This window comes from Neofelis nebulosa, chromosome 10, assembly GCF_028018385.1.
Source record: "Neofelis nebulosa isolate mNeoNeb1 chromosome 10, mNeoNeb1.pri, whole genome shotgun sequence".
NCBI classification, from domain to species: domain Eukaryota; kingdom Metazoa; phylum Chordata; class Mammalia; order Carnivora; family Felidae; genus Neofelis; species Neofelis nebulosa.
This window is the reverse complement of record NC_080791.1, coordinates 13455416-13469166: the sequence shown is the minus strand read 5'-3', so window position 1 is coordinate 13469166 and position 13751 is coordinate 13455416. Positions and strand designations below refer to the sequence as shown.

The following is a 13751-nucleotide window of genomic DNA, read 5'->3' as shown; positions in this document are numbered from 1 at the left end:
CTACGCATCTTTCTGTACAAGCATTGACTGTCCACAGCCAGGGTTCTTAATCTGAGGAAGGGGCTCTCAGAGGCCCTAGGGCAATGATACTCAATCCTGGCAGCATCGGCATATCCTAGAGTGTTTTAGAAAAAAATATTAATGCCCAGACCCCACCCTGGACCAATTAAGTCAGAGTCTCTGTGTGTATGACCCAGACCTCACAATTTTTATAAAAAAGTTTCCCGATGATTCAAATGTGTGCAGCCAGGGCGGGATGTATACATAGATTCGGAGGATATGAACCCCCCAAAATGGCAGGCAAATTTTTGCATGCGCGAGTGTTCTATTTGTTTTGCTGGGGTGAGGGATCATCACTTTCAGACAATCCCTTAAAAGATCTGCCAGCTCCAAACAGGTCTGCCACTTGGCGGCTCAGGTTCCTTCCAGCTGGAAAATGACAGGTGCCTAAGGTGTGGTCGCCAGCGGGCAAACAAAAGTCAGGTCTCTGGTTTCTTGAGAAATGAACTTGTTGCTCTAGATCCCAAACAGCAAGAAGCTGTCACTGATGGGGGGTGGGGGTGTGGGGGGATCCACTGAAAACCAGAGGGAGGCATCCTTGCAGGAAAAACCTGGGCGCACAGTGGAATTTACCATTAAGGCCTCCCTGCCCGTGACTCAGCTGACAGCTGTCCCCAGCGTGGCCTCTGAATCTGGACATCAAAAGCCAAGTCCGTGGAGAGGGACAGGTGCCCCGGAGCTCTCATCTGGGGAGCTCCACGCTCCTGGCTGAGCAATGCACTCCATAAAACCGTCCTGAGAACCAGTTCGTTCACGTGTACTGGAGGCTGAGAGGGAGGCAGCTGGGGATCCGTCAATAAAGAGAAGGGCCCAAGCCCCTGAACAGGGCCCACAAGACTAAAGAGGCCCCTGGGAGCCCTCAGCGGCATCGGAATGTGATTTCAATAAATCCAGAGGGGAGCTTAAGGCTTGTGTGCAACTAACTAAATGGGGCTAAAAGGGCACATGAGACAAGGGGGAATGTGGGGTGTCCTCCAGGCACTGAGGCTGTTCTTTTAGGAACCTCACTTCCCATCCCCTCCTCCCACCCCAGGGCTTGGTTGGATCTCAGCGTTTGGGCTCTGCCAGGGGACAGCCAGGCCTGCCCATGGCACTCCCATTGCCAAAAGGCAAGAGGGTTAGTCCTGGGGTTTCCCAGCCCCAAGTCAGCTGCCTAAGTGCTCGGCCCTGCTCATGAAAGGACCCCCTCTTCCTCTCCTTTCAGCCCTGAGCTCTAATTTATCCTCCCCTTTGATAACCAACTCCAAACACGTTCGGCCGAGGCCGGGCCATCAGTGCACAAAGGCCTGTGCTCTCCCGGCTGAATGAAGCACTTCACTCTTGGGGGCATTTCTATAGAAGGCAAAATCCACCAAACAAGCTATTACACTTAAATCAGACAATGCCCGAGGTGACGGCGAGGAGACCAGCGTTAATGACTCAGCTAGCAGCGGGCTTCTCTATTTGGAAGCTCTACCGCAGCATGGGAGGGCAACCTGCTGCCCTTCCCAGCCTCTCAGCCCTGTCCCTCTCCTTCTGCTCCCAGACTAGAAAGTCGACCCTCTGTCTGCTGGTTCTGTGAATCCTGAGGGCTGAGTCCCCTAGGCCCGCGTAGACTGACTCTTGGCTCCCTCTTTGCCCGGGAAAAAGAACGGAGAAGTTAAGTCTGGTCTGCCCCCTTCCTCTCTCCTTTATTCCAAAGATGACAAAACCACAGTAATTGTGGAAAGTCGCACGGTCGGCTGGCGGCAGAGCCCGAATTAGAACCCTTGTCTCTTGCCTCATACAATTCATACAAAAAGCGACGTAATTAGAGGATAGGCAGAAAGCCCTCAGCATAGTTTCTGGCACATGAAAGCACTCACTAGATATTAGCCGCTGTTATTTGTTATCACAGTAGTAGCATCATTTTTACAGATGTCATTCAGCTACTCAAGAGTACCCGCCCTGAGCCAGGCCATCTTCAGGGTGCTGGGCCTAATCCCTGACCATGGCACAGTCCCCCACGTTCTAATGGAAGATGCAAACTGCGATCCCAATACAGGGTAGTAAGTGATGGCACAGGGGGGAGTAAGGTGAGCTTTAGGGGCTCATAGGAAAGCACCTGCTAGAGACTGGGGGGCTCAGTGAAGAGCCCAAGCCTGAAGGATAATCTGGAGCTGGCCGGGTGAAGGGAGGTGACAATGGGGGTGGGGGGTGGGGAAGTAGGGAGGTGTGTCCCTCTGGGAGGAGGGGATCATTGAATGTGCAAAGGCAAACAGGGGCTGCAAAGGTGAGGGAAGGCAGGATGCACTTAAGGAAGTGAAGACATGTCCGTGTGAGGGGACACCCGGGTGTGAGGTGCAGAGACAAGGCAGTGCCGGCGAGAGGTGAATGTGGCGAGATGCTGCTCAAGTCAGGTCAGGAGTCCCAGGGGGAGCCGTGGGAAGGAGCCCGGACTGCAGTGAGGGGTAAGGGGACGATGCCAGCCCCACGCGTGGCGGAGATCACAGCAGCTGGGAGCTGGCAGCAGGGAGACCAGTTAGCAGGCCAAGCCCCAGTTTAGCTTTGCTCCGTGTTCCATGTCAATACACTACACAGTCGTGATCTTGGGTCGCCAAATAAGCCCCCCCTCAAGAGGACTCGCGGAAGGGCAAATGATCCGAAAGAAGTGAGCTATGGCCACAGGAGCAGAGAAATTGGACAATGGCTTTCCCTGGCCACTTGGCTCATTACCCAACAAGCCTGGAGCACCACACAGTGACAGCGAGTTCTCCACCAACCAGATGTGTGACCTTGGGCAACCTCCATCTCCCCATCTGTACAGTGAGGACATTTACTAAGTAATTGGTAAACTGCCTTGCAGTTCTCCCATTCTGTGGGTCTATTATTTGAAATACATATCATATATTTTTATTCTCAGATGCCTTGCTTTGCATTTTAATGTTTATGAAAACAAGACAAAATGATTTGCATTTTATAATAGAGGTAACACAGCTCATCAAAATCAAGTGTCCTGCACAGTGATCTCAGACATTTCCTCTTCTGGGTTCTCATCACTGAGCCCAAGAAAGGCCCAGCTTTGACACTAGCCAGGGAAAGCTGGGTGGGAGCCGTGCTCCTGAGGCATCTGGCCTTTCCTTGTCGCCAGAGAACAGACCCGCCTTCTTCAGAAAATCCTCTGTCCCGGGGCCCTTTGCCCTGGGGAGTGAGGTTCTGCAAAGAAGCCATAATGCTCTTTCCCTGTCCAATAGCTCTGGCAGCTGCTAAGCTAAAGGACAAAGTTCCAAGGATTTGGGGCAAGTGAACAAAAAAACAAATTCAGGCTGGGGTGGGAGAAGAAAAGGCCACCTCAGAGCTGTTTTTGGGCGGAAAAGTGTTCCCCATCCTATAGCTTCAGGACACAAACAACAGAGCATCCAGAGGTGCACAGTGGCATGGAACAATTGAAAAATTGCCTTGTTGGACTACAACATGCCAATTTTTCAAATCTAGAGCCATTTTCACTATTACAGTCTGTGCAGCCTAAGCCAGGAGAATTTTCTTCTGGGAGGGAAAATTGATTCCGAGGTTACCATTAACCCCCATTAGCACAGCACGCCCCATTCTAAAACTATTCTTGGGATCCAAGGGGGCCAGAGGAAGCTATAGAGGCCCATGGTGAGGTTGGTGCCCAACATCACAGGTGCTAACAGCCAAAGTCCATTAGCCCCATGTCTCAGAAGGGCAAGGGACTGAGTGAGCTGGAGAGAGGCAGGGAGAGAGGGAGCATAGAAAGATCTGGGTGTGTGTTTCCCTCGGGAATTCCTAGGCTTTGGAAGTTAGCCTGCACACCTCATTTAACTGGGGTGGATTGGGAACTTGCATGAGCTGAATAGCAGGAGCTAAGGCTCACTGCCTAGACCCTCCTGATTTTGTCCTGCAGCCCTCACCTGTCACTGCCCTTTGTGACAGGGCCAGAGCCTGGGAGAGGAATGTTCTCCAGGGAGCCAGCTGGGAGGTACCCATCCCATCCCCATTCCTTGTGCCCAGCCGCTCAGGGCACGGGTCTTTGCAGACACACCACTATAAGACAGCTGGCTCTGTCTGCCCGAGGTGCCCCATATGGAAAATCACTCCAAGCCGGTCAAGAGCCTCAGTCACGGGGTGTGCTGTGTATCCATCTTTCCAAACATAGAGCAAAACCTACCAACCCAGCAGAGAAAGCGGTGGTGCAGAGGCTGCTGCAAAGCCAAGAGACAAAGACAACTGTGTGCGGACAAAGGGGAACAGCAGGAGAGTAGCGCATCCGCTGATCGCGCGTGTGTCATTTGTTTCACATGCTGATGGGCAGTGGGCACTGGTGCTGGATCCAGCTCTGCCACTTGACCTTGGATAAGTTACTTGCATGCTCTGGGTCTCTTGTTTCTTCTTCTATAGCCTGGAAGTAAAAATAACCGCCTGGCCAAGTTGTCAGTGTTGAATGCGATAATACAGGAAAGGAGTGGTTCTAGAACAGGTGCTCCACAAAAATACCTATGCATATAGATGTATGTCTAGGCAGCAAATGAGTGTATACGCATACATACATGTATGTGTGTATAAAGAACTAAGGAAGCCCACCATCCACTCTAAAACATCTCTGTTGTTCTCAGAATGGCATCACTTTATTCTTCTCAGAAGAGTTTGCTTGAGTTTTGTGGCTACATGGCTGACCAGCTTTGTACTTCAAAAGTTCCTTTCTTCCCTCCCGCCCCCATCCCTGCCCCTCCTCCACTACTACCATTAAGCCATCCCTCCTCCCCCATCCCTCTGTACAGATGCCATCTGCTCATATCACTGTCCTCTCCTCCCTGGAGTGACCAGCCTGCCAGAAGAGCCTTGCCAGGGAGGGCCTCGTTGGCGCTGGCCGTACTGGGAGAGAGGAAAGCGCTCCCTGACATCATGGCTTCCTCCATTCCCCAAACACCGGGAGTATCTACCACGGGGTAGGCTCTGTGCCAGGCGCTGGGGGTACCAGATGTGCAAGATCCAGCCCAGTCCTGGCCCTCCAGGGTATCTGGGAAGATGACGCACCAGACCCATAGACAGCTCATCACCAACCTACCACAGTGAGTGCAGGACAGGTGCACAGGGAGGAGGAGTGGACGGGACAGAGAGGCATCACACACAAGGAGGACCCAGGAGGGTGTCCCCAGGGGTGGGCACCCGCCCTGTGGTTGCTTCTGTTCCCTGCAGACCCGGGGGAGTTGACCTCTCTTCCTCATCTGGTGATTTGTGAGGGAGGGGAGGGGAGCACCCGGGGCTAAGTGCTGACGGGACGTCCCTGTCAACACAATGTTCCGCCTGGCCGGGCCTTCATATATAAAGATATTTAATGAATTAGTTAATTAATGAGAGGCGTTTGATTGATAGATCATATGGCGCTCGCAGCAGGGTGAGTCTGACCCTCGATATCGCCGCCTGGGCTGCAATCCGTCCCCCTCATTGGTCGGGAGAGCGCGGTCGCTCTGGCAATTTGCATGCATTTAATGTAGCTCTTTAATAGGATGTAATGTTAGCGAAAGCCAAAAGCGCAGCAGCTGTAACTTAAAAGACAGCCCCATTACTGCAAGCCTTATAATTAGGGTAAGAGGGAGACTCGGTCTGCCATATGTTAAACTCTTTTGAGGTTAATAGCTCTGTAAGATTTTTGCAATTTAAAAAAATTACACTTGAAGGATGATGACAAGGCTCATCAATGAGGCGCCTCTCCACCGGAGGCAAGGGACAGGAGGATCCCATGTCCCCCCAAGGCCTCTTCCTCGGGGCCGTGGCGAGGTGGCCCCTCTCCTGCCCCAAGTCGCTCCTGTCCCCACCAGCTTCTCCCAGCCGGGCCCCAGTAGCGCAGAGCTGCCGTCTCGGCTCCGCGCAGCCCGAGCTCGCCGGCCCTGGCCGCGCAGGGCGCCCCGCAGCCCCCCGCTCTCGCAGGCCCAGCATCCTGCCGGCCGGGGACGTTTGGGGGCCCGCGCGCGGTGCGCACCCAGGGCCGGGAGGCGCGCGCGGCGAGGGCTTACCTTGCGCAGTCCCGGGCAACTCCAGAGCAATTACGGGGCCCCGCAGGTTACCTGCGCTGGTGGCGCAGCCGGGGCCCGAATCAGGGAACGCGCAGCAGGCACTGCCGCGGGGGAGGGGAAGAGATCGCCCGGAATTTGCTTGGTAATTACCTGGCACAAGCCCTCAGGGGTGTCTGCCTCCTCTGTGCCCCAACCCTCGAGGAGGGAGGGGGGGACGGGCGGACCGCTGGGCCCTGGAGCGCTGCCCGCTGCACCCCGGCAGCAACGTGGAACGGGACGGCCTCCCTCCCGCTCAAGAGTCGCGCGTGAGCCCGGCCGCACCCTCCCAGCCTCTGGAGTCTGCCCCAGAGTCCTTTCCCAGCCGCCCGGGGGGCATCGCGGGGGGAGGGGGGGCGCAGGCACGGGGACTAGAGACCAGAGACGGCCTCTGCGGACCAGAGTAGCCTCCTCCCGCTGGATCCCCTCCGACAGCCTGTGCCCCGCGGGGAGCCGAGGAGAGCTGCCCCCACCGCGGAATCTCTCCCCCAGGCGGTCTGCCTCCCGCATCTCTCCCCTCTCCCTGGCTTCCTCGCTGAGCGCGTAGGTGTCTGACCAAATTCCTGATGACAGACACTCCAGACAAAACAACACGAGGTGGGGGCGGGGAGGGGGGAGGAAGAAATCCCTTTTATTTTTTTTAGAGGGGGCTCTTGTTAAAAGGAAATTACAGGAGCCATAAAATTACTGCTAATTGCACGATTATCTGATTATCTCTGGTACCAAAAATACATGAAATCCTTTTCCTTTCCCAGCCACTTAAAGAATTCTCAGGGACATCCCTTGGGGAGGGACACAGATATCTCTCTTGCCAAAACCTGGAAAGCCCAAAGAGAAAAGGGGTCGTTCGGATGGTGGGGAGCACAGAGAAGATTCTGGAAGGCAAAAGTCCTCCTCTCCCCAGAGAGGAGGAGAAAAAGTTTAGGGCAGGATGGGGAAGAAATGGAGGGGTGGGGAGACGTCACAGATGATAAGAGTGTGCCTTCCAGTGAATTATGTCAGAGCTAACAAGGCTTAAGAAAGATGAGACCCATAGAGATTAGGTCCCTTGTCCAAGGTCTTGGAGCTGGCAGGTGTGGAGGGATGGTTGCAGGTGGGCACCTGCAGGGGAGTGGGGAGCTAGCTCCCCAAACCCTTAAGACCCTCATTGCCCTTTTGGGACAGAAATTACTGGCGGATTTCAGTGACTCAGGCAGAAAATTGTTGTTTGTATTATAAATCTTGATTGGAAATGCTTCTCATTGGTACCTGCTAAAAGTGAACACAGCGGCAATAGCTAACTTTCACGAGTGCTTTATGGTTTACAAAGTGTTTCCCCATCTGCTTCCTCACATAATTCTCTCACCTACCCTGTTCTGTGGGAATCCCCATTTTCCAATGGGCTAACCAAGATTCAGACAACGTAGAGAACTCCCCAGAAGCCTCACAAGCTGTCATTGGAACACCTAAGGCCCCAGGCCACTGTCTTCACACCGAATCTTCCAGCCTTTCTTGGGGACACCAAGTCCTCCTGGGACTGAGGACATGTATATAAGGTGTTGAAGCTAGGTTTCATTTCTTCTTTGCATTCCTTTTTTTTTTTTTTTTTTTTTTGGTGTCAGACCAGGAACCTGTAAATCAGAAAAAGGAAACAGCCTTGCGACATTGTGGATACGCACAACATAAGTAGAAGGTGTTGTAATCTTTTTTCTTTTAATCTTTTTTTTTTTAATTGCAGTATAGTTGACACACAATGTTACATTAGTTTCAGGTGTACGACATAGCCATTCGATACCCTCACTGTGTTTTCAAGTCAATGGCGCAGGTACTCTCCACTTGGATGGCGCCCAGTCATCCGGAGCTATTTTCCCACGGGAAGGGACTAGACTTGGCACACCAGCCTGAAATATCACTGTCAGGTCACCAACAGTGCCCCCGCTCCTTGATGGGAAAAGGCACTGGCAGGTCGTGGACGGAGAGCCCACTTCTTGTAACCTTCCCCGCCTCCACCTTGTCAACCAGTCCGGAGAAGGAGGGAGACCCTTCCTCTTGTTCCCCAGCCTCTCTGCTGCCCCGAGCCGGGGAAGAGGTTCGGAGGTCCCCAAGAACCCTGGGAGTTCCATGCAGAGCTGAGGGCCACTGCATGTTCCCCGAGACTCTTTGGCAGTCACGGCCATCCCTCTGTAATCACCCCATCCTCACCACTCGCTCCCCCACGGAGCACGGATGGCTGCTTCAGAATTACCATCCACAGATCAATCTCAGGGCAATTACTAGGCCTTGCATCAGCCAGCAGGGCCTCGCTCTGGAGGCGCGTGGGGATGCATGCGGAAACATAGGTTCCCTTTATTAGGGTGACTGGGCTCCAAGTGAGACCGGAGCAAGGCTGGGGATTCCTGGGACTGGGGGCTGGCAGGTGTTCACAGAGGCATGGCTTTGAAGTGAGGAAGAGTGCGGAAGAGAAGAGATGAAGAGGGCCTCTCTGAGGCTGACCCCGGGCCACCCATGCAACCAGCTCCCAGGATCCTCTCCCCCTACGCACAGCCCATTTGAGAAAAGTGAATGAAAAGCAAACAAACTGAGTTTTTCCCATCAACTGCCTTTCGATAGAAGGGCCCAGGGGCTGAGGGGTCAGTCTGCAGTCAAGCAGGCTTGGGAGACCAGAACATGCAAAGGATTCAAGCGTCAGCTGACTCTTAAAGCCCTGGTCTGTAAGGAAGCCCTTTTCCCCTGAGACCAACCCCTCCATTTATTCATCAAGCGTGGTCCCTAAGATACGGATGCTGAGGAGTAAAGATGAGTTGGACTTACTCTGCTAGCAGTTTAAGGTCTTGTGGGAGAGGCACAGAGCTGCTCCACTTGGAGAACATCAAATGTCTCCACATTCAACAGCCTCAAACTATAGCGGAGAGGACTCGGAGGCTGAGAGTGAACTGCCTTGACTGAGGTTTCACAACTTGCTGGTGGTGGGGTCACGGCTGGAACCTGGTGTCCTGACTCCTGGTCCTGACTCCTCCTCCTCCAAGGCAGAATTAAGTGGGAGCCTGCTGGGTGCCTTAGCTCTGCCAGAGTGGCTCACCTTCCTCACTTTGGCCCAGCACCTGCCACCTCCCCTGGCCACCCTCCTCACCTGCTTCGTTCTCCCAGCTTAAGATGCATGACTGAGCAACTACTCGTCCGTCCTTCCTGCCCAACCAAAGGCTGGGTGTTTCACTGCTACCCAGCCAAGAAGTTGATCGTGTTTAAGTGACTCCATTTAAAAAGAAATTTCCTCAACACCATCTGTTCTCAGGCAGGAGAGCCTCGGCCATGACAGGACACAGAGGGACTAGGGACAGGAGGAATGGGGGACACAGGTTGGGAAGAAGGGTGGTAGACCACAGCTGGAATTGTCTCCTGGTCAACTAAGGGGATGCATTTTGTATTCTCTCTTTTTCTTTTTTTTAATCTTTATTTATTGTTGAGAGAGAGACAGAGTGTGAGCAGGGAGGAGCAGAGAGAGAGGGAGACACAGAATCTGAAACAGGCTCCAGGCCCAGAGCTGTCAGCACAGAACCTGACACGGGGCTCGAACCCACAAACTGCGAGATCATGACCTGAGCCGAAGTCGGACGCTTAACCGACTGAGCCACCCAGGTGCCCCTGTTCTCTTTTGCAGTGAGGATGGGGCTGTTCTTCTGCCATGCCAGACAGTCTCCTGCCCCAGGGCCTTTGCACTGGCCTGGACTTTCCCAGATATGAACACAACTCACTCCTTCACTTGCTTTAAGTCTTTGCCCCAAAGGGGTCATGTCAACGGAGACCTCCCCTGACCCCCCCCCCACTTGGCACTGTAATACCCCCTCCAGCATTTTCGCCATCCCCTCACCCCCCTCCTCAGTTCTCCTTAGCACTTAATGACGTCTAGCTTATTGTATAACCTGGTTATTCATCACATTCTGTGTGGGCTTCACCTCTGCTGGCAATAGACAGCAAGTGTCAAAAGGGCAAGGATTTCCCGTGTTTTGTTCACAGTAACTAAGACCCTACTTAGCACATAGGAGACGGCTCGATAAATAATGGGCAAAGGAGGGACTTAAGGAAAACATCAAGAGTCTTCAAACAGGCAAGCTGAGAGAGGCCTTGAAGTCCAATTCATCCCAGACCATCCGTTTGGGGGTGAGCAAGACGGAACCTGCAGCAGGTAAAGGGTTTCAAGCAGGTGATTTAGGCCACGCCTTTTTTCCTTTTTTCTCGTGTTCCTCTACTTCAGCTGTTCTGTTTTGTGCCTGTGCTTATTCATTCTTCACTTATCCATTCCAAAAAGATTTATTGGACACTCACTACTTGCTAAACACTGTGCGAAAAATAATAATATTTGACACATATCGATCCCTCTGGGCCACTTATCTCAACTGAACAACCCTCAAAGCTTCTTACTGTCATTATCCCCATTGGACAGATGACAAAATTAAGGATCACACAGGTTAAGTGACCTGCCCAGTCCTACACTAGAAAATGGAGGAGGCGAGACACATACCCGTTTGACTCCAAATTTTTGCGTTGTGCCACTCTTTTTCCCACCCGTGCCCCCCCCCCCACCCCTTTTTCTTTTTTCTTCCTCTCGGGCTAGGCTGAATGGCCCAACCAAGGTGGCAGGAGACTCCTCCAAGGTCACGCAGAGCTGGAGCCCATTTGAGGCAGCACATTCCTGCTGCTTCCAGATACCCCCCGAAGCCACTTGTCCCCACACCATCTGCACACCCTCCTCTTGCCGGCCCCGCACTCTGAGCCCCACGTGCAGGCTCCGGTGTGATTCACAGCACCGAGATCGGTCCCTGGGAAGGAAAGAGGGCTCATAAAACCTTACGGCAGTTTTATAACGTATTCTTAGCTTTTACAGGCGAGCTGGGCGGCCAAGGCTGGCGAACAGCAAAGTGTCTTTGGGCAGATGGGCGGGCCCCATGGACCCAGAACTGGTGAGAACAGCTGCAAGTTTTTTTGTGAAGACAGCACCATCTTTTAGCTGCCTGGATGGGGAAGGGCGGTGCAGGAAGCGGCCATTTAAGCAGCCATTTCTTCAGATCTGTCTAGTTTTAAAGCGCACTTGGACATTTAATGCCCACCCAGTAAAGCAGGTATCACTTGAGACTCACAGATGAGGAGCCCTGGACGCAGAGGTTGCATAGACCATTTGGTGGCAGGGCTAGGACTCTTACTCCAGCTTCCCTTCCTGAATCCGGATCTGATTCTCTGCTCCTGGGATCACCTGGCATGGCATAAGTCTCTGTGCTCCTTCTGCCCACAGAGACAGGTCCTAGACAGTCACCTGTCATGAGGTCTGAGCCCAGCTCCATCAGCAGGATATCCGTGAGCAAACCTCCAGTAAATTTCTGCTGCCGACAGCCACGCGTTGGGGATTTCTCAGCCACGTCTGTGCCCCCGGAGCATTCCTTCGTGTCTCTCCCTCTTCTGCTCTGCAAGCCACCCCCTGCCCATCATTTCTAGCACGGTGTCAGCACCAGACCAGGGGGCTCAAAGTGTGGGAGTGCCCCCTCACACATGGAATCACCTGCACCCTCATGTATTTGGGATCGTTCCTGTATTTTTACTGCAAAATAAGCAAAGTGGATGCTGTGTCTCTTTTACAGATGGGCAAACAGGTTCCGAAAATCAAGCAATTTTTTCCAGGCCACACAGCTGGTGATTAGAAAAACCAGGATCTGAAATCAGGTCTCCTTCCCTTCCTTTAGATGAGTTTCAGATAGTCCCAGCTTGCTCCTAATCGTTGAGTTTGGTGATGTTTGAGACTCAGTGGGGTCCCTGCTTCCCCCTAGGTAAGTGCTAGAGTTCACTTCCTTAGCTACTTTGGCCTCAAGTGTCTGGACATTTTTTTTTAATGTTTTCATTTATTTTTTTGAGACCGAGAGAGAGCATGAGCAGGGGAGGGGCAGAGAGAGAGGGAGACACAGAGTCCAAAGCAGGCTCCAGGCTCTGAGCTGTCAGCACAGAGCCCGATGCGGGGCTCGAACTCACGGACTGTGAGATCACGACCTGAGCCGAAGTCGGCCGCTCAACCGACGCCACCCAGGGGCCCCTTTTGAGCTTGTGGTTTTGGAGCACGTGGATACTCTAGCGGTTGAGAGCCGATACCAGCCCCCACTGAATATCTCTAGGACCTCTGACATCTCCTCACGTGGACCCAAGCTGGGGACCCAGTTAATTCTCCCTGGGCCACGGATCCTGCATCTTTGAATCACCAAGTTCAAGCGGTATAATAACCTTGGCAATCATCTTGCCCGACACCCTACCTCCTGAAACAGCATGCCGTCCCATGTAGAACACCGAACACGGACTAAACTCCTCCTTTCCCGAAAGCTTCCCGGTGAGGCTTTTCCAGGCTCGCCTCTTTTATAACACCCTAAAACCCTTTGTATGGTGAACAAGACCCCATACTGCCCCCTCCTGCCCCCGAAGCCCTGTCTATCTCTGCGCCTTCTTCCCCTGCCCAGCTCCCACCCCCCAGTCGCTGGCACCTCCTGCAACCGGAGACCCCATGCTCTCCCACCCATTCACCCCATGCCGCTCCCTCGCCCGTGGGCTGCCCCCCACCTGCAGTGTCCTCCCAGCCTCTCCGCCTGCCTATCACCTACTCATCCTTCAAGACACAGCTGGAAGGTTGCCTCCTCTGTGAAGCCTTTCCTGATACACAATCCTGCCTCTCCCACCAGGGAAACCAACCCCTCCTCGTCCAGGCAGCCCTCCCTGTGCCCTTCTTAAAGAGCTAGCTGCTTGCTAAATCCGTGAGCATTTGGAGAGCAGGCACACTGTTCGACTTCTCTCAAAATCTACAGGGCTTGTCAACGATCCCGGTGCACTGTAGATGTTCCACAAGTGCCTCTGCTGAATGCATAAACACGTGAGTGGATGGGCGATGCCTGCACGCGTGCATGTGGAAGGAAAAGAAAACTACGCTATCATGGTGCTTAAAACCTCACCTGTCTGTCCATCGACAGATTCATGGAAAACAGAGAGAGACAGAGTGTGAGTGGGGGAGGGGCGGAAAGAGGGGAAGGCACAGAATCTGAAGCAGGCTCCAGGGTCTGACCTGCCAGCACAGAGCCCGACGCGGGGCTCCAACTCACGAACCACGAGATCATGACCTGACCCAGAGTCAGGATGCTTAACCCCTGAGCCACCCAGGCGCCCAGCAGCCATTGTTCTTTGGTATAGAAGAGGCTATGGCCATGGGCTGATACCTCTCCCCAGGCAGGGAGCTGGGGCTACCCCAAATCTTGGAATGTTAAGGAAAGAGGATATTAACACCCCAGTCACTCTAGAAAACAAGATATAGGCTGGGAAGAAACAAAGTCAGACTTCAGGATCAGATAGGTCTGGGTCCCATCTTGGCTCTTCCACTTACTGTGTGGCCTTGGGAAAGTTACTTAACCTCTCTGAACCTTATATTTTTCATCTGTAATATGAGGGTGACGATCAGACCTGGGGCAGAGTAAGCCCTCAGTCAATGATAGTTGGTATGATTATGAGTGTCCCTAGCTAAGATTTGCTTGGTTGCTCCTTTGGGCCACTGATTGATGTATTTGGTTTCCAGGTAGGCATATAGCCCCCAAAGTTTCCCACGCTATTGGGAGATGCCTTATTTCTGAGCTTGGAACTTTGGTAAAGATGCCCTATGGTCCCACG

General features: G+C 53.2%; 1 long non-coding RNA gene across 1 annotated transcript in view; it reads right to left on the bottom strand.

The window, feature by feature from the left end:
• Positions 1-6552, bottom strand: part of LOC131486836 (uncharacterized) — a 67337-nt gene extending 60785 nt beyond the window's left edge. Inside the window, exon 1 of the long non-coding RNA XR_009249475.1 lies at positions 6054-6552. This is a non-coding gene — a long non-coding RNA (uncharacterized LOC131486836). The remainder of the gene's footprint in view (positions 1-6053) is intronic.
• Positions 6553-13751: the final 7199 nt, after the last annotated feature.